Source organism: Hippopotamus amphibius, chromosome 6 (assembly GCF_030028045.1).
Source record: "Hippopotamus amphibius kiboko isolate mHipAmp2 chromosome 6, mHipAmp2.hap2, whole genome shotgun sequence".
In the NCBI taxonomy this organism is placed as follows: Eukaryota; Metazoa; Chordata; class Mammalia; order Artiodactyla; family Hippopotamidae; genus Hippopotamus; species Hippopotamus amphibius.
In genome coordinates this window covers 27,319,117-27,344,424 of record NC_080191.1, presented here as the reverse complement: position 1 = coordinate 27,344,424, position 25,308 = coordinate 27,319,117, and the positions used below count along the sequence as shown (strand labels likewise).

Below are 25,308 nucleotides of genomic sequence, written 5' to 3'. Positions count from 1 at the left end.
ACCATCCCCATCCCAGTCCTCTAAGGCTTCATCCATCCTCGAGTTGAACTCCCTTTGTTGTACAGCAGTTTCCCACTGGCTATCTATTTTACAGTTGGTAGTATATATATGTCTATGCTACTCTCTCACATCGTCTCAGCTTCCCCTTCACCCCCCGCCCCCCCAAACCTCAAGTTCTACAGTCCATTCTCTGCATCTGCATCCTTGTTCTTGTCTTGTCACTGAGCTCATCAGTACCATTTTCAGATTCCGTATGTATGAGTTAGCATACAATATTTGTCTTTCTCTTTCTGACTTACTTCACTCTGTATGACAGACTCTAGGTCTATCCACCTCATTACATATAGCTCCATCTCATTCCTTTTTATAGCTGAGTAATATTCCATTGTATATATATGCCACATCTTCTTTATCCATTCATTTGTTGATGGGCAGTTAGGTTGCTTCCATGTCCTGGCTACTGTAAATAGTGCTGCAATGAACATTATGGTACATGTTTCTTTTGGGATTATGGTTTTCTCTGGGTATATGCCCAGGAGTGGGATTACTGGATCATATGGTAGTTCTATTTGTAGTTTTTGAAGGAACCTCCAAACTGTTTTCCATAGTGGCTGTACCAACTTACATTGCCATCAGCAGTGCAGGAGAGTTCCCTTTTCTCCACACCCCCTCCAACATTTGTTATTTCCAGATTTTGTGATGATGGCCATTCTGAAGGGTGTGAGGTGATACCTCATTGTGGCTTTGACTTGCATTTCTGTGATGATTAGTGATGTTGAGCATCTTTTCATGTGTTTGTTGGCCATCTGTATGTCTTCTTTGGAGAAATCTCTGTTTAGGTCTTCCACCCATTTGTGGATTGGGTTATATGCTTTCTGGTATTAAGCTGCATGAGCTGCTTGTATATTTTGGAGGTTAATCCTTTGTCCGTTGTTTCCTTAGGCAACTATTTTTTCCCATTCTGAGGGTTGCCTTCTTGTCTTGTTTATGGTTTCTTTCGCTGTGCAAAAGCTTTTAAGTTTCATGAGGTCCCATTTGTTTATTCTTGGTTTTATTTCCATGATTCTAGGAGGTGGGTCCAAAAGGATCTTACTTTGATGTATGTCATAGAGTGTTCTGCCTATGTTTTCCTCTAGGAGTTTTATAGTGTCTGGCCTTACATGTAGGTCTTTAATCCATTTGGAGTTTATTTTTGTGTATGGTGTTAGGAAGTGTTCTAATATGATTCTTGTACATGTTGCTGTCCAATTTTCCCAGCACCACTTATTGAAGAGGCTGTCTTTTTTTCCATTGTATATTCTTGCCTCCTTTGTCAAAGATAAGGTGCCCATATGTGTTTGGGCTTATCTCTGAGTTCTCTATTCTATTCCATTGATCTTCCTTTCTGTTTTTGTGCCAGTACCATACTGTCTTGATCACTATGGCCTTGTAGTATAGTTTGAAGTCAGGAAGCCTGATTCCACCAACTCCATTTTTCCTTCTCAAGATTGCTTTGGCTGTTTGGGGTTTTTTGTGTTTCCATACAAATCGTAAGATTTCTTGTTCTAGTTCTGTGAAAAATGCCATTGGTAATTTGATCGGGATTGCATTGAATCTGTAAATTGCTTTGGGTAGTACAGTCATTTTCACTATGTTGATTCTTCCATCCAGGAATATGGTATGTCCCTCCATCTGTTTGTGTCATCTTTGATTTCTTTCATCAGTGTCTTAAAGTTTTCTGCATACAGATCTTTTGCCTCCTTAGGCAGGTTTATTCCTAGGTATTTTATTCTTTTGGTTGCAATGGTGAATGGGAGAGTTTCCTTAATTTCTCTTTCTGCTCTTCCGTTGTTAGTGTATAGGAATGCAAGAGATTTCTGTGCATTAATTTTGTATCCTGCTACTTTACTAAACTCATCAATTAGTGTTAGCAGTTTTCTGGTAGAGTCTTTAGGGTTTTCTATATATAATATCATGTCATATGCAAAGAGTGACAATTTTACTTCTTCTTTTCCAATTTGGATTGCTTTTATTTCATTTTCTTCTCTGTTTGCTGTGGCTAACACTTCCAAAACTATGTTGAATAGTAATGGTGAGAGTGGACACCCTTGTCTTGTTCCTGTTCTTAGAGGGAATTCTTTCAGTTTTTCCCCATTGAGAACGATGTTGGCTTTTGGTTTCTCATATATGGCTTTTATTATGTTGAGGTAATTTCCTTGTAAACCCATTTTCTGGAGAGCTTTTATCATAAGTGGATATTGAACTTTGTCAAAAGCTTTTTCTGCATCTATGGAGATGATCATATGGTTTTTATCCTTCAATTTGTTGATATGATGTATCACATTGATTGATTTGCGTATATTGAAGAATCCTTGCATCCCGGGGATAAACCCCACTTGATCATGGTGTATGATCTTTTTAATGTGCTGTTGGATTCTGTTAGCTAGTATTTTGTTGAGAATTTTCGCATCTGTATTCATCAGTGATACTGGTCTGTAATTTTCTTTTTTTGTGACATCTTTACCTGGTTTTGGTATCAGGGTGATGGTGGCCTCGTAGAATGAGTTTGGGAGTGTTCCACCTTCTGCAATATTTTGGCAGGGTTTGAGAAGGATAGGTGTTAGCTCTTCTCTAAATGTTTGATAGAATTGGCCTGTGAATCCATCTGGCCCTGGGCTTTTGTTGGGAGATTTTTAATCACCGTCTCCATTTCCGTACTTGTGATTGGTCTGTTCATAGTTTCTATTTCTTCCTGGTTCAGTCTTGGAAGATTGTATTTTTCTAAGAATGTATCCATTTCTTCCAGGTTTTCCAATTTATTGGCATATAGTTGCTTGTAGTATTCTCTCATGATCCTTTGTATTTCTGTGGTGTGGGTTGTTACTTCTCCTTTTTCATTTCTAATTCTGTTGATTTACATCTTCTCCCTTTTTTTCCTGATGAGTCTGGCTAATGTTTTATCAATTTTGTTAATCTTCTCAAAGAACCAGCTTTTAGTTTTGTTAATTTTTGCTATGGTTTCCTTCCTTTCTTTTTCATTTATTTCTGCTCTGATCTTTATGATTTCTTTCCTTCTGCTCACTTTGGGGTTTCTTTGTTCTTCTTTTTCTAATTGTTTTAGGTGTAAGGTTAGGTTGTTTATTCCATATTTTTCTTGTTTCTAGAGGTAGGGCTGTATTGCTATAAACTTCCCTCTTTGAACTGCTTTTGCTGCATCCCATAGGTTTTGGGTTGTTGTATTTTCATTGTTGTTTGTTTCTAGATATTTTTTGATTTCCTCTTTGATTTCTTTAGTGATTTCTTGGTTGTTTAAGAGCGAATTGTTTAGCTTCCATGTGTTTGTATTTTTTGCAGTTTTTTTCCTGTAATTGATATCTAGTCTCATGACGTTGTGGTCAGAGAAGATGCTTGATATGATTTCAATTTTCCTAAATTTATTGAGGTTTGATTTGTGATCCGAGATGTGATCTCTCCTGGAAAATGTTCCGTGTGCACTTGAGAAGAAAGTGTATTCTGTCGTTTTTGGGTGGAATGTCCTATAAATATCAATGAAGTCAGGATGGTCTAATGTATCATTTAAAGCTTGTGTGTCTTTATTTATTTTCTGTTTGAATGATCTGTCCATTGATGTAAGTGGGGTGTTCAAGTCTCCTACTATTATTATGTAACTGTCGATTTCCCCTTTTATTGCTGTTAGCATTTGCCTTATATATTGAGGTGCTCCTATGTTGGGGGCATAGATATTTACCATTGTGATATGTTCTTCTTGGATTGATCCCTTAATCATTATGTAGTGTCCTTCCTTGTCTCTTGTAATAGTCTTTACTTTAAAGTCTAATTTGTCTGTTATGAGTATTGCTACTCCAGCTTGCTTTTGACTTCCATTTGCATGGAATATCTTTTTCCATCCCTTTACTTTCAGTCTGTATATATTCCTTGGTCTAAAGTGGGTTTCTTGTAGGCAGCATATAGAAGGGTCTTATTTTTGTATCCATTCAGGCAGTCTGTGTCTTTTGGTTGGAGCATTTAATCCATTTACATGTAAGGTGATTATTGACATGTGTATTCCTATTACCATTTTCTTAATTGTTTTGGGTTTGTATTTGTAGGTGTTTTCCTTTTCTTGTGTTTCCTACTTAGAGAAGTTCCTTTAGCACTTGTTGTAAGGCTGGTTTGGTGGTGCTGAATTCTCTTAACTTTTGCTTGTCTGGAAAGCTTTTGATTTCTCCCTCAAATCTGAATGAGATTCTTGCTGGGTAGAGTATTCTTGGCTGTAGGTTTCTCTCTTTCAGGACTTTCAGTATATCCTGCCATTCCCTTCTGGCCTGCAGTGTTTCTGTAGAAAGGTCAGCTGTTATCCTTATGGGTTTTCCTTTATATGTTGTTTGTTGCTTTTCTCTTGCTGCTTTTAGTATTTTTTCTTTGTGTTTAATTGTCATTAGTTTGATTAATATGTGTCTTGGTGTATTTCTCCTTGGGTTTATTCTGTATGGGACTCTCTGTGCTTCTTGGACTTGGTTAATTATTTCCTTTCCCATGTTGGGGAAGTTTTCCACTATAACCTCCTCAAATATTTTCTTAGACCCTTTCTTTTTTTCTTCTTCTTCTGGGATGCCTATAATTCGAATGTTGGTATGCTTAATGTTATCCCTGAGGTCTCTGAGAGTGTCTTCCATTCTTTTTATTCTTTTTTTCTTTTTCCTGCTCTGTGGCAGTTATTTCCCCCATTGTATCTTCCAACTCACTTATTCGTTCTTCTGCCTCAGTCATTATGCTGGTTATAGCCTCTAGAGTATTTTTAATTTCATTTATTTTGTTATCCATTGCTATTTGTTTTTCTGAGTTCTTATGAACTGTTTCTTGTACTTTCTCTATTTTGTTACCAAGATTTTGTATCATTTTTACTATCATTACTCTGAATTCTTTTTCAGGCATTTTTCCTATTTCCTCTTCATTTATTTGGTCTTGTGGGTTTTTTTCCTGCTCCTTTACCTGCATGGTGTTTCTTTCTTTCCTCATGGTAGTCCAAACTTCTGGGGTTGCTTGTCCCGGTGATAGAGGTGTTTATAGAAGACTGTCCAAGCCCCAGGCTAATGGCAGAGTATTGGGTTAAAGAAATACTAAGTCTAGGAAACACATACGCGTATAAGACACACAATTACTGAATCCCTTAGGCCATAAGGCTCTGGAAATACCTGACAGAAGAACCCCAGTATGCTATCAGATATTCAAAGAGAAACCCAACAGAAATTGACAAGCAAAACAGAACAAAACAGAAACAAAAGCAAAAACAAACTAACAAACAAATAACACCTTACACATAGAAACACTAATCCAGGGAGATTTTGTAAGCTAGGATGAAATATAAAAAAGGGCTAGAGTACCACCAGACAGAATGGAGATTCTCAGAATGAAATTAGAGAATTGTACTAAGAACTAAGATAAAGACAAAAACCTAATGTTAAATACCAAGGTGGTGTGTCATCTGGAGAATAGAGCAAGGAGTCTGTGCAGATCAATAGTGTTGCTTACAGATAAAGATAAGCTAAAGATAAGATAAAATAAGCTAAAAATGGATGGAAGATGGGAAGAGAAGAGGGTAGTGTGATTGGAAATATGCAAATAAAAAGAAAGGAGTAAAAATGTATAAAAGATAAGGATGAAAGGAAGGTATGAGCGATATATTGTCCATACTACCAAAAACTTAGCTAGATATAGGAGTATATAAAAAGACAAAAAAATAAAAATAGGATAAAAAATAGAATTAAAAAAATGTTATAAAATTTGTAGGTCTCTTAGGACTAAGATCGTAATTAATAAAGGAAAAAAAAAATCCAGAACTGATCCCAGAATGGACTAATTCAATAGAATTGATGGTAATATTTCTGTTTCCTTAGCGTCTCAGCTGTAAGTGTCCTTCTCCTTGCCTTGGGTTTTTTGTATTATTCTGTGACCAGCAGAGCTTCCTTTATTGTTCATCTGTAAGCGTTGGTGTGTGGGGAGGGAGAGGGTACAATAGTGGCTCCTTCCCCTGGGAGTGAGTGAGCAGTGGCGCACTGTTGTTTCAGTCGGGCTTGGAGGTGCCTGTTGCAGAGGGACGCCCGTGGCTCTGGTGTATACAGAAAGTCTCAGAGTTGGGCCTCTCTCAGGGTTTTGTTTTTCTTTCTCAGCAGTCTCCCTGCTGCCAGAGTTCCAAGGGGTTTTAATCTAGCCTTGCCCGAGGGCCTGAGGGCCCCTGTTTTCCCTGAGCGCCTTAGGTGGCCCACAGGGTGTCTCTCCACTGCCCACTGCAGGCGTCGAAAGAGAGAGAGAGGCTATGCCCATGGCTCCTCCCCACTGCCCTTGAGCCTGCAGCATCCAGCTGCCATCATGGCCAGGCAGCTCTCGGGGCGGGCACTCCTCGCCGTGGACCGCTTCCCTCCTCTCCTCTCGGTCCGTCACCTTTCTGGCAACAATTTTTCTCACCCTGAACCAGCTCTCCAGTTCTCACGCTCCTGCTCCCGGATCCACTGTTGAGCTGTGAATTGACGTCTCAGTCCGGGAACACTGAGCTACGGTGCGGACCTTCTGCATGTTTCTCACTCACTCCTGTCTGCCATAGCTCCGCAGTTTCACCCTCTTTGAGCCGTTGTAGATGCCTCCCTCAAGACTTTTTTTTTCACCTAGTCATTCATACTTGTTAGCTTTATATTTTCAAAACAGCTTTTAGTTTCATTGATCTTTTCAGTTGTCTTTTTAGTCTTTATTTCCACTCTGATTCTTATTAGTTCCTTCCTTCTTTAAACTTTTTTACCACACCGTGCAGCTTGCAGGGTCTTTTTTTTTTTTAATAAATTTATTTATTTATTTTTGGCTGCATTGGGTCTTTGTTGCTGCACATGGGCTTTCTGTAGTTGCGGCAAGCAGGGGCTACTCTTCTTTGTGGTGCTTTGGCTCCTCACTGTGGTGCCTTCTCTTGTTGCAGAGCACAGGCTCTAGGCATGTGGGCTTCAGTAGTTGTGGCACACAAGCTCAGTAGTTGTGGCACATAGACTTAGTTGCTCTGAGGCATGTGGAATCTTCCCAGACCAGGGATCGAACCCATGTCCCCTGCATTGGCTGGTGGATTCTTAACCACTGCACCACCTAGGAAGTCCTGGAGCTTGCAGGATCTTAATTCTGTGACCAGAGATTGAACCCAGGCCATGGCAGTAGAAGCCTGGAATCCTAAATTAGTTCCTTCCTTCTACTAACTTTAGAGTTAGTTTGTTCTTTTTCTAGTTCCTTAAGGTATAAAGTTAGGTTGTTCATTTGAGCTTTCTTAATGTTGGCATTTATCACTATAAACTTCCCTCTTATAACTGCTTTTTTGTTCTGTAAGTTTTATGTTCTGTTTCCATCATTTGTCTCAGGATATTTTTTGATTTCCCTTTTGATTTCTTTTTTGTCCCATTGGTGGTTTAGGAACATATTGTTTAATAACTACATATTTTTGAGTTTTCTGTTTTCCTCTTTATTTCATGCCATCATTATTGGAAAGGATGGCTTGATATGGTGTAAATCTTAAATGTAGTGAGACTTGTTTTGTGGCATAAGACATGATTGGTCCTGGAAAATGTTTCATGTGCACTTGAGAAAAAAATGTGTGTTTATATTCTCTTTTTTTCTATCTATATATCTGTAGGAAGGGATTTATTATAAAGGATTTGCTCATGTGATTATGGAGGCTGGCAAGACCCAAGGTCTGCAGGGTGGGTCAGCAAGCTGGAGACCCAGGGAAGTCAATGGTTTACTTCCAAATTGAATTTGAAGGCCTGAGAACCAGGAGAGCTGATGATTGAGTTTCTTTCTGAAGGCTCACAGGCCTGAGATCCAGAAGGATCTGATGTTTCACTTCCAGTCCAAAGACAGGGAAAAGCCAATGTTCTATTTTGAAGGCCTTCAGGCAGGAAGAATTCTGCCTTTATTGGGGGTGGGTCAACCTTTTGTTCCATTCAGACCTCCAGTTGGTTTGATGAGGCCCATCCACATATGGAGGCAATCTGCTTTACTCAGTCTACAAATTTAAATATTAGTCTCATCCAAAAAGAGTCTCACAGAAACTTCCAGAATAATGTGTGACCCAGTATCTGGCCACCCCATGGTTCCGTTATGTTGACACATAAAGTATATGTATGTTTGACATTGTCTAAGAGTTTTGAACCATACAAGGGAATTCCCTGACAGTCCAGTGGTTAGGACTCTGTGCTCTCACTGCCAAGGGCCTGGGTTCAATCCCCGGTCAGGGAACTAAGATCTCACAAGCCACATGGCATGGCCAAAAAAATAAATAAATAAACCATAGAGATAAACTTGTTACCAAGTCCAAGTTCATACTGTTCACCACATGACAAGCCAGTAAATCGAGTGATGAGTTGTTGCAGCAAGGAACAGCAGCTTTATTTGGAAAGCCAGCAAACTGAGGAGTTGGTGGGCTCATGCCCCAAAGAACCATCTTGCCTGAGTTAGAATTCAGGCTTCTTTTATACTAAAAGGGGAAGGAGTAAAGTCAGACATTTCCTGGTTCCTGTCAGCCACCCTGTAGTGGTTCACAGGTGGGCCTGGTCAGGATGTTTCCTGTGCTCTAAACAGAGGTGTTTCAGCTTAATGCTCATTACTGGGAAGCATGTTTCCCAGAGAAGGCCCATTATGTATAATTTAAGCTTATAGGCAACATCCCTTTAGTGATTTAGTAATAGAATACAAAACATTCTTTCTTATTACAAACTGAGACTATTTATTCTGGAAAAAGAAATCCAAAAAAGTTGTTGGTGTTGGTAGTCCTTAGATAACTTCAATAATGCTGCTGTGAATTTTCAGATTTAAAGCAGCAGAACTCGACGGTATGTGCTCTAGGATGAACTAGAATTTCTTCTGAATAAAGGAATGAATTAACATGCTGGCTGGAGTTACTCATTTTGAATCAGCTGAATTTTAGAGAATATTTACCAGTTAAAATAATTTTTTTATTCTTGATGAGGGGTATGCAAACTGTGGCCCATGGGTCAAATCTAGCTTGTCATCCATTTTTGTAAATAAAGTTTTATTGCAACACAGCCATACCCATTCCATTGTCTGTTGCTGCCTTTACTGCAACAGTGACAGAGTTGAATAGCTTTGATGGAAATCAAATGGCTTGCAAAGGTGAAAATATTTACTGTCTGACCTTTTATAGAAAATGTTTTGTTGAGCTATTCTTCCTGGTAACAGTTAATGATATAAGCCTGTTAAAAATCTTTCTAGCTTCTGATAATAACACCATATCATTATCAGTGGGTTTTTTCTTTTTTTACCCCCATTACTGGTGGGGGGGGGATTTATATCCTTTTATCTACAAATGGCTTCCTTGGGCCAAGATTTGTTAACAACAAATGGGGTGGAGGTATTGTGGGCTAAACATATACTACTACTTTATACTGCTCAAAATAGAGTGTCTAAAAACAAAAATTTTTACTTTATTTCAGTGGTCTTATGCAGCTTTTGTAAAATTGTTAACTAGGAATCTGTTGAATTTACATATCTTGCTCTGTAGTGATTTCCTTTCAGAATCAAGTGTTGATGTAATCTGCAAATCAGTATAAGTAATTTTCAACATTTTCCCCCTTAAGGTCATCATCATCCTTAGCGATAGAGTAAATGTTTCTGTAATGTATTTGTTCCTTTAGTAAAACACTGTAGTCAGTGTTAACATTTAGACGTAGAGCTCCCTGAAAGCTCCTTTTTTCCGTATGTGTAAATGTATGATCTCTTCTCCAACCATGGAATCATACTATATATGCAGCTATATAAGTGCTTTTCTTGGGACTTCCCTGGTGGCACAGTGGTTAAGAATCTGCCTGCCAGTGCAGGGGACACGGGTTCAATCCCTGGTCCAGGAGGATCTCACATGCCTCAGAGCAACTAAGCCTGTGTGCCGCAACTACTGAGCCTGTGCTCTAGAGCCCACGAGCCACAACTACTGAAGCCCGAGCGCCTAGAGCCCGTGCTCTGCAACAAGAAGCCACCACAGTGAGAAGCCCAAGCACTGCAATGAAGAGTAGCCCCCACTAGCGCCAATTAGAGGAAGCCCGAGTGCAGCAACAAAGACCCAACGCAGCCAAAAATATATAAACATGATTTGGTTAAAAAATAAAAGAAAAATGTTCATCTATTATAAGTGGAAGTTGGTAGCTGTAAGGAGGAAAAAACCAAGAGGTAGTAAATGTGGTTTGCCTCTTAGCTTCAAAATGCTCTTATACTTCACTTTTATATGCTGTCACCTTGTCTTTGCATTCTTAAAGCAGGAACATGGATGGCTGCGTAGATTATCACATCTTGTTGTGATAAAGAGAACAGTGTAGAAATTGTCTTTCCATCTACTACTGCATCTTGAAAGAGAGTGACTACATTTTGTTTAATTTTTTTCCTATCTGCATTAATTCTAGATATCTTTTTCATTGAAGTTGATGGCAAAATTATTCTATGCTTTTACTTTTTAAAAACTCCATGACTTTCAGTATAATCAGTGAAAAGGGCTCCTTTGAGAGCCACAGCTGTTGAGCCCATGTGCCACAACTACTGAAGCTTGCACGCCTAGAGCCCATGCTCTGCAACAAGAGAAGCTACCACAGTCAGAAGCCTGTGCACTGCAATGCAGAGTATCCCCCTCCACCCATTGCAACTAGAGAAAGCCTATGCGCAGCAACAAAGACCCAGTGCAGCCAATAAATAAATAAGTAAACTTTAAAAAGTAAACTAAAGCCTTTTTTCCCACACATACTTAATGTTTTGGATGTCACTACATGTTAAAAAAAATAGGTCAGTAAAATTTTTAGCACTTAAATATCAACTAACTTACAGATACATATTTTGTTTCTAGGCATTTATTTTATTATTAAAGAAGTACTGTCCTTGTGCTTATATAGTTTTATACTTCTCTGTTATTTCTTTATAAAAACACCTAGTAGGAAGTCTTATGTTGAAATTTAGATACATGTTGAAATTTAGATACATGTTGAAATTTAGATACCTGTTTTCAGATGCCCTAATTTAGAAAGGTTCTGTCAATTTATATACCCACAAAAGTATGTGAACATTCTCTGCACTTTGTTTGACATCAGTATTTCAAATATTTGCCAATGGTATTTAATGTTATAGATAATTTAAAAATATAAATATAAAAACATTGTTGTCTTTTTCATTTCTCTCATTATTAGTAAGGTTGGACATTTTTTCATATCTTTATTTTTCATTTCCATGTACTACCAGCTTAGTTATGTTGTTTTCTGAGTAGTCCTAAGAAAATATTTCTTCAACTAATAGGTTTGCACTTGGGAGAGAAAGTAGTAGGCTGGTTGCCCTTTTTGATAATGGTTTAGATAGAACTTTGAGTTCATTTAAATGGAATATTACCTGAGGAGCTGTTTAAAGAAAATATCTTTGGTGCAGGTTATAGACAAATCAGAGTTGGAGCAGATCTGGTGACAAAATGCCTTCACCTGGTGCTTTAATGTGTGAGTGCTTAATCAGATGAATTAAGGTAAATCCCATTCTGAGATAGGTCTAGAATCTACAAAGTTTTAAGTGGTTGTTCTGGATCTCAAAGCTGGTAGAAGTGTTTCTTTGGCCACTATTTTTTAAACTTGAGTTAATTTAAATATATATGGCTTTTAAGGCTGTTTGTATACTTCATGGATATATAAAACTCAAACTTAATTTATAAATTATGTATGAATAGAAATTAAAGATAATAATTTGGCATAATGTTTTATTGAAACTAAATCTTTAATGTTGGGGTTAATATGGTAGAAAATTGCTTTAGGTCTGGTTTTATTATTAATCTTTTCATGTATTTTGATGTTAATGTAGAGAATGCCTATTCCTAAGTGTGGTAAAAAATGATGTAATAAATTTTGTGGATATGTGTGTCATTTTGTGATCCTTATGGTTATTAAACTGCTAGAAAGCTCTCTTTGCATGTCAATTTCAATAGCATGTAACATGATATTTCTGTAATGATGTTTTTTTCACATCATGGTAAGTGCCCAGTCATTTCCCCTTAACTTAGAAGCAACTGCAATTGTAAACATAAGACCCGTAATTATAATTACATGATAATAAGTCTACCTTAAGGTAACTCCTCAGGTCATCTATAATATGCATACTAATTTTCAAGGCTATAATTGAAATGAAGGCTTGTACAGAGCTTATTAACTCCCACAAATAAGTCTACAGGCTTCAGTTTTGGAGTCTGTGTTAATCATTAGCAAAGATATGTGCTACTATAACTTTGTATAAAATTCAGGATTTAAAATTGCTCTTTCAAATTACTATAAACATTTTTCAATGCTTGTCCTTTATTTCTGTACCTAATTTTTATGACCTAGTAATAAATAGTTCACAGACTGACATTGGTCCATGAGTATATTTTGAGTGGCATTGTAGACAGTAAAAGAATGAGGTGAGCAAAAAGGTAAAACGATGGATAAGTCAGAAAAAGGCAAGTGTAATTTAAGTAAAAATGGATAACATAAGTGAAAATAAAGATTAAGAGAACATTGCAAAGTGATAAATTAGCTAAACAATGAAGATTTAATGTAACTCAAAAGGGAAAATTAAGCAGACAGCCAGGAAAATGCTCTGGTGTTAAACTTTTATCAAAAGATAACTAAAGAAATATAATCAATTAAAATAATGGAAAAGAATTTTAAATTTTAAGTGGTTAGGATATAGTAGGAAAAAATAGATTTTTTTGACCTTCCACGAGCACATTTTACTTATATTGTCATGCAGTATGATTTGATTAGATTTTCCCTGAGTCCCAATTCTCAGCTAATGCTTGTGTGTGGGATCACAGATGCCTACCTGTCAAATATTACAAAGCAGAGTACTGACATTTCCAGATAGATTGATGATAAGAGTTGACATTTTAAATCAGACAGTAGTTCCCATGTTTAAAAGTTCAGTGTCTATAAGCAGAAATGAGAGTTCTTCAGCCAGAGGGAGCTGCTAAATCAGCACTGAATTTTTATATGTGTGATAAGTTTATTTGGTGAATCTTAGGTATCATTGATCTATTTAAATTATTTTTGGCAGAAAATAAGCTTTTTATTTTTTACCAGGTCAAAAGATGTCTTCTGCCTACTCACAGACATTATGAAAGTGTTAACTTTTGCATATTTTCCTTTATAGGCCCAGATTACTCTTCATCAGCATGGTTACCTGGTAATGAATCATTGTGGCAGGCCACAACCGTTCCATCTAACCAGCGAAATAACCATATCAGGAGACATAGTATAGCTTCTGACAGTGGTGACACTGGCATTGGAACTTCCTGTTCTGACAGCGTGGAAGGTGAGCTGAATTCTTATTGGTTAGACGTGAATCTTTGTAGAATGGTCGTGATTGAGAAAATTCAAGGGATATGTTTTATTGTTCTAAACTAAGTTATAAAGTAGTGTTTGAATATTTAATAGTGTTCAGTGTTGTTATATATCAAATGAAATTGTTCCTCTGCTTGTATTAATTTTTCCTTCATTCATTTTTAAACTAAACTTTATATTTTGAAATAATTGTAGATTCACATGTGATTTAAAGAAATAATACACAGATTCTGTGCACCCTTTATCTCACCCCAAACTTAGTATCTTGCAAAACTACACTTCAGATCACAACCAGGATATTGACACTGATATAGTCAAAATATAGAACATTTCTATCACCACAATATACCTTATTCTGCTCACACTCACTTCCCCTCCCTCTTCTTCTTAACTCTTGGAAACCATTAATCTATTCTCCACTTCTGTAATTTTGTCATTTCAAGCGCGCCCTATAAATGGAATCATACAGGATGTAACCCTTTGGAATTGGCTTTTTTCTCTGGAGATTCATCCAGGTTGTTGCATGTATCAATAGTTCATTTCCTTTTATTGCTGAGTTGTAGTTAGCAATGATGGTATTGGATAGACCACATTTTGCTTAACCATTAACCCGCTGAAAGACATCTGGGTTGTTTCCGGTTTTTGGCTATTAGAAATAAAGCTGCTGTAAACATTCATGTATGGGTTTTGGTGTGAACATATGTCTTCATTTCTCTGTGGTAAATGTCCAGGAGCACAGTTGCTGGTTATATGGCAGTTAGTTGCATGTTTAGTTTTTAAAGAAACTGTCACACTATTTTCAAAAGTGACTGTTCCATTTCCGTCAGCAATGAAAATGGATCAGTATGGGTGATCCAGCTTTTTCTTCATCTTTGCTAATAGCCCTTGGTGGTTTTTATCTTATTTAATTAATTAATTTTTTCTTTGGTGGTTTTTAAATTTTAGCCTTTCTGATAGGAATGTAGTAATATCTCTGTGGTTTTAATTCTCATTTTCTTAAAGATTAATAATGTTGAACATTTTTTCACATGCTTATTTGCCATCTGTATGTTCTCTTTGTTGAAATGTTCTTCATGTCTTTTGCCCATGTTCCAGTTGGGTTTTTTCCTTTTTTTACTGTTGAGTTTTGAGAGTTATTTATATATTTCAGATACTAATCCTTTGTTGGCTATTTGGTTTGCAAACATTTTCTTCCAGTCTGGCTTGTCTTTTCATCTTCTAATAGTGTCTTTTGCAGAGCAAAAGTTTTTAAGCTTGTGAGTCCAGTGTATCCGTTTTTGCCTACATGGATTGTGCTTTTGGGGTCAAGGCTAAGTAAGAACTCTGCATAGTCCCAGATCATGAATACACTTTTTTTTTGTTTTGGTCTTTTTTCTAAAATTTTTTAAAATTTTGTTTTCCATTTAAGTCTGTGATCCATTTTGAATTAATTTTTTATCATGTGTTTGTGTTTGAGTGTCCCTGAGAGCACTCTTAGGCTCAGTTATTTGCTAGAACTCAGAAAACCTGTTATACTAATGGTTATGGTTTTTTTGTTTGTTTTGTTTTTTAACAGCAAAAGGATACAGATTTAAATTAGTAATACAAAAAGAAGCAAAGGGCAGCGTCCAGGAGATACCAGGTCCAGACTTCCAGTTGTCCTCTCCCAGTGGAGTTGTGTGGACAGTGATTAATTTTCTCAGCAGTGGTATGTGATTAGCACATACAGAGTATTGCTCACCAGGCAAGGTCATCCAAGACTTGGTGTCCAGGGTTTTTATTGTGAGTAGGTTATGTTGATATGGTTGACTGCCTGTGTGGATGACCTTAGGCTCTAGCGCTGGAGAAGTCAAGCTGATGTTACATGGTTCAAGGCTCCCATATAAATTACATTATTAGCATAGGCTATATGGAGTTACCCAAGGTCCCCAGGTAAACAAAGACACTCTTATTAGGCAGGATATTTCAAGGATTTAGAGGTTACATCTTAGGAGCCAGATAAGGACCAAACCTTTCTTGGAATGTGCAGAGTGTGGAAAACTCAGACATGCTGATTCTTTCTGCATAGTGTGAGATTTTTAGATTAAGGTTCATTTTCTTTGCCTAATAAATCTTGAAACCAGAATAATTCCCACTTTATTTTTTTTTCAAAATTGTTTTAGCTATTCTGGTTGCTTTGCTTTTCTATATAAGTTTAAAATTCTTGCTGGGATTTTTTTTTCATGAATTTATTTATTTATTGGCTGCATTGGGTCTTTGTTGCTGCACACGGGCTTTCTCTAGTTGTGGAGAACAGGGGCTACTCTTCATTGTGATGCCCAGGCTTCTCATTGCTGTGGCTTCTCTTGTTGCGAAGCATGGGCTCTAGGTGCATGTGCTTCAGTAGTTGTGGCATATGGGCTCAATAGTTATGGCTCATGGGCTCTAGAGCACAGGCTCAATAGTTTTGGCTCATGGGCTTAGTTGCTCCATGTGGCATGTGGGGGGATCTTCCTGGAGCAGGGATGGAACCTGTGTCTCCTGCATTGGCAGGTGGATTCTTAACCACTGCGCCACCTAGGAAGTCCCTGGGAATAGGAATTGTGTTGTCCATATATCAGTTTGGGGAGAATTGCCATTTTTACTCTGTTGAGTCTTCTAATCCAAAACATGGTATGTTTCTCCATTTATTTAGATCTTAATTTCATTCATCAGTGTTGTATAGTTTTCAGCATACATGTCCAGTACATGTTTTGTTAGATTTATAGCTAAGTATTTCATTTTGGGGGGAGTGATTGTAAATGGCATTTTGTTTTCCAATTTTGGTATCAATATGTTAATTGTATCTTGTGACATTGCTGAATTCACTCTTTGGTTCTAGGAGGGGTTTTGAGGTATATTTCTTGGAGTTTTCCCTGTAGACAATTATGTCACCTGTACATAGGAATGTTTTTCCTTTTGATATCAGGATAGTAGTACTAACTTTATAAAATGAAATGGGAAGTGTTCCCTCCTATTTTCTGGAAGAGATTGTGTAGAATGGTGTTAATGCTTCTTTAAATGTTTATTAGAATTTTTCAGTGAAACCATCTGGGCCTAGAAATATCTTTTTTTATGGTTTAAAATCATGAATTAAATTTCCTTAATAGTCATAGAACTATTCAAATTATTTTTCATGTTGGATGAGTTGTGGTAGTTTGTTTTTGTGAGGACGTAGTCCCCTTTGTCTGTTGTCAAACTTGTGTATGTAGAGTTGTTCATAGCATTCTCTTATCCCTTTGATTTCTGCAGCCTCTGTAGTGATATTCTCTTTTCCATTTCTGGTATTGGTAATTTGTGTCATCTTTCCTTTTTTATTTTTCAGTCTTGGTAGCAATTTGTCAATTTTATTGATCTTTTCAAAGAATCAGCTGTTTGTTTCATTAATTTTTTGTTTTCTGTGTTCAGTTTTATTGGTTTCTACTCTTTATTATTTCTTTATTTCTGCTTTGGGTTTATTTTGCTCTTTTTCTGAGTTCTTAAGGTGGGAGCTTAGACACTGACTTGAAACTTTCCTCTTAAGATGTATGCACTTAATGCTATAAATTTCTCTCTCAGACAGTGTTTAGCTGTGCTTCTCAAATTTTGATATTTTGTGTTTTCATTCAGTTCATTATATTTTCTTAATTTACCTTGAGACTTCTTCTTTGACCCCAGGGCTATTTAGTAGCATGTTGTTTAGTTTTGAAGTGTTTAGAGATTTTTCTACTGTCTTTCTGTTATTAATTTCTAGTTTAATTCCATTGTGGTCAGAAACATACTTTACGATTTTCTTTCAAATTTGTCAAGATTTCTTTTAGGTCTCCACATGTGGTCTGTTTGGTATATGTTCTGTAAATGTCAGATCATGTTGGTTGATGGTGTTGATGATTTCTTTCTGTCTCTTGATTTTCTGTTTACTAGTGGTTCAGTTGGTGAGAAAGAAGTATTAAAAGTCTCAACTGTGATTGTAGATCTGTGCCTTTCTTATTTTTTATAAATTTTTGCTTCATATATTGCAGCTGTTGTTTGGTGCATATGCAATTAGAATTGTTATTTATTCTTGGTGGATTGGCTCTTTTATTATTATATAATGTCCTTCTCTGTCTCTAGTAATTTTTTTTGTGCTGAAGTCTACTTTATCTGATTTAATATAGCCTATCCTGCTAGCATTCTTTTGATTAATGTTTAAATGCTGTTTTCTGTTCTTTTACTTTTAACTTGTCTGTAACATTATACTCAAAGTTAAGTTACTTGTAACAGCATACAGTTGGATCATGGTTTTTAATCCACTCTGCAATCTGTCTTTTAATTGGTATATTTAGACCATTTACATGTAATGTAACTATTGATGTATTAATACTCAGGTTTTCTGTTTGTTTTGTTTCTATTTTCATTTTCCTGCCTTGCTGTGGTGGGTTACTTGAACAATTTTAGACTTCTACTTGAATTTAACTATGGTATTTTTAAGTATCTCTTTGTATAGCCCTTCTAGTGGTTGGTTTAGGTACTACATTATATGTTTTATTATATATAATGTGGATATATAATATACATAATTTACATATACATAGCTTACCATTTTAAGAGCTTGAGTGGAGTATAGAAACATTATCTCCCTTTATATCCTTTTACCTACTGCATTTATAATAAAATTGTTTCAGCTCTTCCTTTACATATATTTACAACCATATCAGGCAGTGTTATAATTTTTACTTCAACTATCAAACATAATTTAGGAAACTCAAGAGGAGACAGACAGCATATTGTATTTACTCATGTTTTTGCTTCCTGTGTTCTTCCTTTGTGTTGTTCCAAGGTTCTTTTTTCTTGTTTCCATTTGGTTTAGAGAATTCCCTTTAGCCATTCTTTTTTAAGATACATGAGCTGGTGACAAATTATCTTAGTTTTTTCCCAACTGAGAATGTCTTGATATCCCCTTGATTCCTGAAGGATAATTTCAGTAGGTATGTAATTCTAGTTTGACAGTTCTTTTCTTTTGGTACTTGAAAAATATTGTCACTTCTTTCTGGCCTCCTTGGTTTCTGAATGCAAATCTGCTCTCATTTTTTCCTGACTGTTTTCAAGATTCTGTCTTCAGTTTTCAGAAATTTAATATTACAGGTCTTTAGGTGGATTTATTTGGGTTTATCCTTTTTGGGATTTGTACAACATCTTGAATCTGCAAGTTTATGCCTCTTGCCAAATATTGGAAGTTTTCAACCATTATTGTATTTGAGTACTTTTCCAGCCTCTTCCTCTTTTGGGACTCTGATGGCACAAAGTGTAAATCTTTTGTTTTTGTCCTACCCGTCTCTGATGCTCTGTCCTTTTTGTTTGTTTTTCCTTCTGTTTTGTTTGGTGTTCAGATTAGGTAATTTTTATTGTTCTGTTTTTCACTTCACTAATATTTTTCTTTGGTCCACTCCATTCTACTGTTGAGCCTATCCACTGAGGTTTTTATTTCTGTTGTATTTTTCAGTTATAAATTTTTTATTTTGGTTCTTCTTTATATCTCCTGTTTCTTTGTTGAGACCTTTTGTGTGTGTATATGAATGCTGTCTGTTTTGTCATTTGTTTTAGGCAATGTTTAAGCATGTTCAGTTGTTCATTGAAGCAATTTTATGATGATTCCTTTAAAATGTTTGTCAGAGAATTCTAACAATTCTGTTACCATGGTGTTGGCATCTATTGATTTTCTCTTTTTCATTCAGTTTGGGAACTTAGTGATTCTTATGTATGAGAAATGATTTTCAATTGAGACTTGGAGAATTTTGTATTGCTATGAGGTTCTGAATTTAATTTACTACATAATGAATATTGTTTATATTTGCATTTATTATGTGTTTTATAAACTATATTTATTTACATCTAAGTAAACATAAGATTTACAAATATTAATTAATTTGTATATTTAAACCTTTTCTGTTAGACAGCTTTGTTAGATATTGCTCAGGCATGGGAAGCAGGGAAAGCACTGTCTCCTTACTACCAGGTGGAGTTAGAAGTCCAAGTTCCCCACTTGGCCTTTGTTGACATCTGAGAAGTTTGGAAGGGAGTGCCTTGTTGCTGAAGGGTGGAAGTGGCAAGTCTGGTTTTCCATGTTATCATCACTGACGCCACCATGTTGTTGGCCTCATTACTGCTGGGTGATGGTGAATGTCTAGACTTTCTGTTAGGCCTTCTCTAACATAAACGTGTATGTGTTGGAGGGGTGAAGGGCAGAGGGCTTCATATTTGCCAGACAGGGATGAAAGTTCTGTTTATTTACCTGTCCTTCTTTGATACTGCCCTGGTGGGGTTATTGGACTGCATTGTTACAACTTGGCAAGGTTGGAAGTCTAGGCTCCCCACTTGGCTTTTGTTGGTGTCCGTGCAGGTAGGGCTGCAGTTTTTTTTGTGGTATTTTCCTCAAGAGGATGGTTACTGTCTAAAAATCTTCTGTTTTGTTAGGCTTACTCTTTCTTGGTCTGTTGAGTAGTGAGAACATGCTTTTGTTGGGACTGTTTTTGGCTCTGCCCTTTGGTTCTTCTGGGTTGCTGGCTTTTTTAGCTCCAAGTCCAAGATAACAAGGCAAAAAGAAAACCCAGGGAGTTTTACTGACATCTTGTTCCTTGGGTCGTGAGGTTGCTAGCTGGTCTGCTTTCTTCTCTCCAAGTTGGAGTTATATCTAGTTGTAGATATAATGTCCATGACTTTTAGTTACACTTACTGGTAAGTATAGAGAGGACTATCTCTTCCATCTTTTCAATGTAATTTTAATGACTGTTAATAAAAATTTTTTTTTTTTTACTGTCTTACATTCTTTATTTATTACATATATGCAGATCTGTTTTATGTAAAATACTTAGTCGTACCAAATAATCTTACCAAGGCATTCTACTGGTAATCTTCCCCAAAATAGATTCAGGTAAAGTTAGATATTTGTGCACTTCAGGAGTACCCAGACCTGAGACTTAACTATTGATTTCAGTTTTGGGACCATACACACAATTTGAAATAGACATACACTTAGGTTAAGGTGATGAAAGTGAGAAGCCACAGGATTCTGAACAACTAGACTGTGTATTTTGCTTGCATTAGAGTCAGAACGTGAAGGACAAATGCTGTGTGGATCTCCCTGCGCTTTTATTGTAGTGCGAAGGCTTCTGAACCTACGTGACTGCACGGTGCGGGGGGCAAGCAGCCAGTGTGACCTGCGGGAGGCTTTGCCGGGGGCTCATTTCTTCTCGGCCTCTCCTTTCTTGGCTTGCTTGGGTTCTTGGGTTGCTTCAGTTTATAATCAGCCAGCGCGGCCTTGATGGCATCTTCGGCCAGCATGGAGTAGTGCGGTTTCACAGGCGGGAGGCACAGCTCCTTGGTGATGTCTTTGTTTTGATGTTCAGGGCTTCCTCCACCATCTTCCCCTTTACCCATTCGGTGTCTAATGAGCTGGAGGTAATCGTAGAACCACAGCCAGATGTTTTAAACCTGGCATCCACGAGCTTACCCTTTTCATCCACTTGAATCTGTAATTTCATGACATCACCACATGCTGGAGCTCCCCCCAGTCTGGTTCCAACATTCTTAGATGTCTTATCAAGGGACCCCACGTTTCGGGGATTTTTGTAATGATCAACAGCCTTCATGTGATAGCGCCGAACCGAAGCTGACAGCTCCCGGACCGGCAGGCGCGGGGCCTGGCGCAGGAGGGCTGAAGCTGCTCACCTCTAACGGCGGGCTCCAGCCGCCGCCATCTTGCGGACTTGCGCATGCGCATGTCCAGCGCGAGAGACCGAGGGAGGGGGGCGTGTGCGAGTCGGCCAATAAAAATCTTACTTTATTATTATCTGTCATAACTTTGCTAGCAGTTGCATGGAATATTGATTTCATTATGGTCTTACAACTAGTATCAGTTGACTAAATCATACAACTCAAGGAAAGGAAGGAAATATAAAGGTGATGAAGGAACAGATAAATAGGAATGTCAATTACCAAAAAAAAAATCCTATTATATGACAAATACTATTCTTTTGTTAAATTGAAAGGTAAAAGTAATTTAAATATCTAGTGCTTCTGTTTCTTTAACTTTTCTTTTTACCTTCCCTAAATTTAAGGTTTTTTATTCTTTTTCCATGGCCTTATTTAGTTTGTGAATGAATACTCTTAAGACTATTGATTTTATTGTAAATTTGTTCAAGTATTATCATTCACATCGGGATCCTTGGGATAAAGTCGGCAGGCTATGTTGACAGTTGTATAATGGAGTTTTCTACTTAATTGATCTGAAATAGCATTCTAGTATAATATTTTATGTGTATTACTTTTGAAGTTGATATCAAAGTTTTGAGAAAAAGTTGATACAATAAAGACAGAATTATATTTCAGTAAGGAAATAGAAACTAAACCAAACAAATTTAGTTTTCTCTAAATGTAAAAATTATTATCTTAAAAAAAATTGCTTTTAAGGGCATTACTTTCAGTGAGAGGCTGGTATAATCCTCAGGTATTTAAGAAATTCTCATTATATAGATATATATTTTTTCAAGCTTTCGATTATACTAATGGAATATTTTCTTAAGCTGTAAGTGGTAAGTAGAATTATTTTCTTTTGGTATTAGCCATAGTGTTAGAATTGGATGGGACTTTAGATATAATTAATTAGACCATTATATAAATGAGTAGACTAGTTCTCTAAAGATGAAATAACTACTCTTATCAATATGGTGATTAAGAGCTTAAGCTTTGGTTAAACCTGTTATCAGTTAATTATCTGTGCAACCTTGAATAATTTCTCATTTATTTGAGCCTCAGATTTTTCATCTCCAAATTGGAGATAATAACGGTTAAAAATGTCTTATGAAGATTTAGTAATATGACTTAAATTGCTTAGCGCTGTTTCTTTGTATTAACATCATTACTTTAGAAGTGATTTTTGTTCTCTTCAGAGAATAAAACTCTTTCAGGTTGACTCCTCCTGTGATATTTTGTGCTCCATCCCCATCCTTTTGTTTTTTGAGTGCTTCCTTTTGGGCACTGTAAGGTGTTCCATGGTCATCTTTTATTTTTTCTGCTGTAGCCCTAGAATCAGCCATTTCTACAAAGATCTCTGGTTCTTTTTATTGGAGGATAGTATTTAGAAACCAAGATTTGGGTGCTGGGAGTGCTTGTTACTGCTGGGGTGTCATTGCTTCTACGCTATCAGAGAGGCAGAACTAGGTTATATAGGTATATATACTTACCTGTGTTTACATGCACATCTATAATTATTTCTGTGTCTATTCATAAGTATCTGTATTAAGCTAAATGAGTTCATGCTGTTGTCTCTGACTCTAATCCAATATAGCAGAGCTCATTTTAGCTTTTTTCCCTTACTTGTCTATAATATCCCTGTCCAACAGTGAGATACCTCCCACCGTCTACCATCCATTTACATGTTTATTCAGCCCGCAGTATACAAGTAAAGCAGGTTTGGAACTATTAACCCATATTCCCCTCTGTTAGTTTCCTAGGGCTGCCATAACAAATTACCACAAACTCAGTGGCTTAAAACAGCAGAAGTGTATTTTCTCACTCACAGCAGAAGTATATAGTTTTGGAGACTGCAGGTTCAAAATCAAGGTATCCACAGGGCTATGTTTCCTTCAAAGGCTCTAGGGACAAGTCTTCCTTAATTGCTTCTTCTAGCTTCTGGTGGTTACTGGCAATCCCTGGCATTCTTTGGTTTGTGGCATGATAGCTTTCATATCTACTTCCTTTACATTACCTTCTCTAGGTCTTCTCTGTGTCTTCAGATACCTCCCTTTTTCTCTCTTTTTCCTTATAAGGACACTGGTCATTGGATTTAGAGCCCACCCATATCCAGTATGCCCTCACCTTAACTTGGTTGCATCTCCAAAGACCCTACTTCAAAATAAGATCACATTCACAGGTACTGGGGGGTTAAGATTTCAGTGTATCTGTGTGGGGCACACAATTCAATCCACAACACTCTCTATTACATCTATGTGGTTAAATAGAAAGGCATAAAATTTTTGGAGAGTAATTTGGTCTAAGTAGAGTTGAAAATAAAGCAGGAAACTACTTTAAAGTGTTAAAAAATGTATCATTAGCTATTTGGTCTCATCATTAAACTTTAAAAATTAACTTAATTTTTGAGGATAGAAAGATGTGGGAAGGATACAGATCTGGAGATTTAAAGGTTGCAGGATGGATGCTCTGGGATTTCTTTTAGTGCTATTGCAAAGCTGTTTGCTTTAAGCATATCATACTGTCTATTAAGTTTGTTCCTGTGTTATGACTTTGAGATTCAGAGATACATTTTTTGGCTTTTTGAAGCTTTGGCTTAGAAACTCAATCATCTTTTTATAGTCAGTTATTTCATTCTGCATAGAATATTATGGTATTAATCTGGGTCCAGCTGAGAATTTTCCTTCCTCAGTTCGTCCAGGGAGAGCTTAAAAAACTTCCCCCTCTCTACCTCCAGACTAGGCTACACAATGTTAGGGCTGGGATGCTGCATTTTCATAATGACTGGCTGAAGAACTGAGAATACCTCATTGAGAATATAACTATTATAATATCTTTTTTTTATAATCTCCAGAAACCCTTTGATTCTGCTGTGTATTATTATATATTACTCATCTTTTCTGTTGCTATTTAGAAAACTGCCTTTTCTCTTTATTCTTTGAATTAATTTAAAACTAATTTATTTGCATTAACAGCAAATATCCCTACTTTTCTCACTGAATAATTCATCAGGTGTGAAATACAAGTCCATATAATTTTTTAGGGATGAAGAGCCTAATTTTCACTTTCTTCTTGAATTGGGCTGATGTGAAGTTTTGTTGTTGTTGTTGTTTTTTTTTTTGGCCCTCCTTTACTTCCTGCCATGACCTCCAAGTTGAACTCTAACTCCTTTCCCTGCTAGTTTTTTAAGTTACTACATAAAACAGTGAGTGATTTTACTGGTATGTTACAGAGCACTATACAAAATATTTAATGGACAAAGAATCCATTGAGTTTAAGGCATGATCATGGTAGGTAGTGTTATTTAGAGTCTATTCTATGTGGATAAAGCAGTGTCAGAATTTGAAGACAAAGGGCAAATAGGGCGAGGGTTCTAGGAAAGGAGAATGAGTATAAGAATGGTGCATGAAAGTAAGATGGAGTAGTAGGACTCTGGGAGACTGACAATAAATAACAGAAACTAGGGGTTCCTGTGGAAAATGATTCAGAATTATGGTTGGAGTGATAGTACTAGTAATGAATGACTTTGAATTTATTTATTGACTGTCAGAGGTGAAGGGTACTCCTATTTAAAAAAAAAGTCAGTTATTTAAAAATGTTATTTAAAAATAACAAATAGTTTTAGCAGGCATATTAAAGATTATTTATTTAGAATGAAAGCTTAGCGTGTTTGCTGATATAACACGATTCCAATTAGTGTAGTTTTCTTTCCTGAATTTATGTTTTTCTGAAGTTCTCATGATTTCTGCTTCGTGGGAGCTATTCATTTGTTTTTTACTTTCTCTGTTCTCTGGTAAGTTTCCTGAGTCTTCTAATTTGTAATCTTTGTTTTTCATTGTTGGGTTTATTTCATGCCATATCTATTTAATGTAAGGGGCTCAGGGAAATAACCATTGTGGAGGATTATTGAATATTGAAAATAGCCTTGCATTAGAGTATATTAGGTTGATATTTATAACATAACGTCAGCTTTAACATGCTGTGTATTAGATTATTTCATATCAGTGTCATGTGGATACTTTAAATATCTCTATATACACACTTCACATATACTTTATGTACTTTGGTCTTTGATTATATAAATCTTTTTATCATCCACTAACCATAGGTCTATAAAGTATTTTTTATTTTTTCTCATTTGTAAAATTAAACAAATCTATCTTTATTACGTTCCAAACATAATAGAGTAACCTAAAAAGTGTTCATCTCCTTTGTACTAAACCTCAGCTGAGAATTACGGTGGTGT

The 25,308-nt window shown here is 36.5% G+C and overlaps 1 protein-coding gene and 1 pseudogene across 1 annotated transcript in view; one reads left to right on the top strand and one right to left on the bottom strand.

Moving 5' to 3' along the window:
• Nucleotides 1-13,175: 13,175 nt before the first annotated feature.
• The window catches only part of CEP85L (centrosomal protein 85 like), an 82,688-nt gene continuing 70,555 nt past the window's right edge, over nucleotides 13,176-25,308 (top strand). The window contains exon 1 of the mRNA XM_057739204.1: nucleotides 13,176-13,329. The gene's annotated coding sequence lies outside the window, so the exon portion shown is untranslated. The remainder of the gene's footprint in view (nucleotides 13,330-25,308) is intronic.
• LOC130855483 (iron-sulfur cluster assembly enzyme ISCU-like) lies at nucleotides 20,554-21,070 on the bottom strand (annotated as a pseudogene).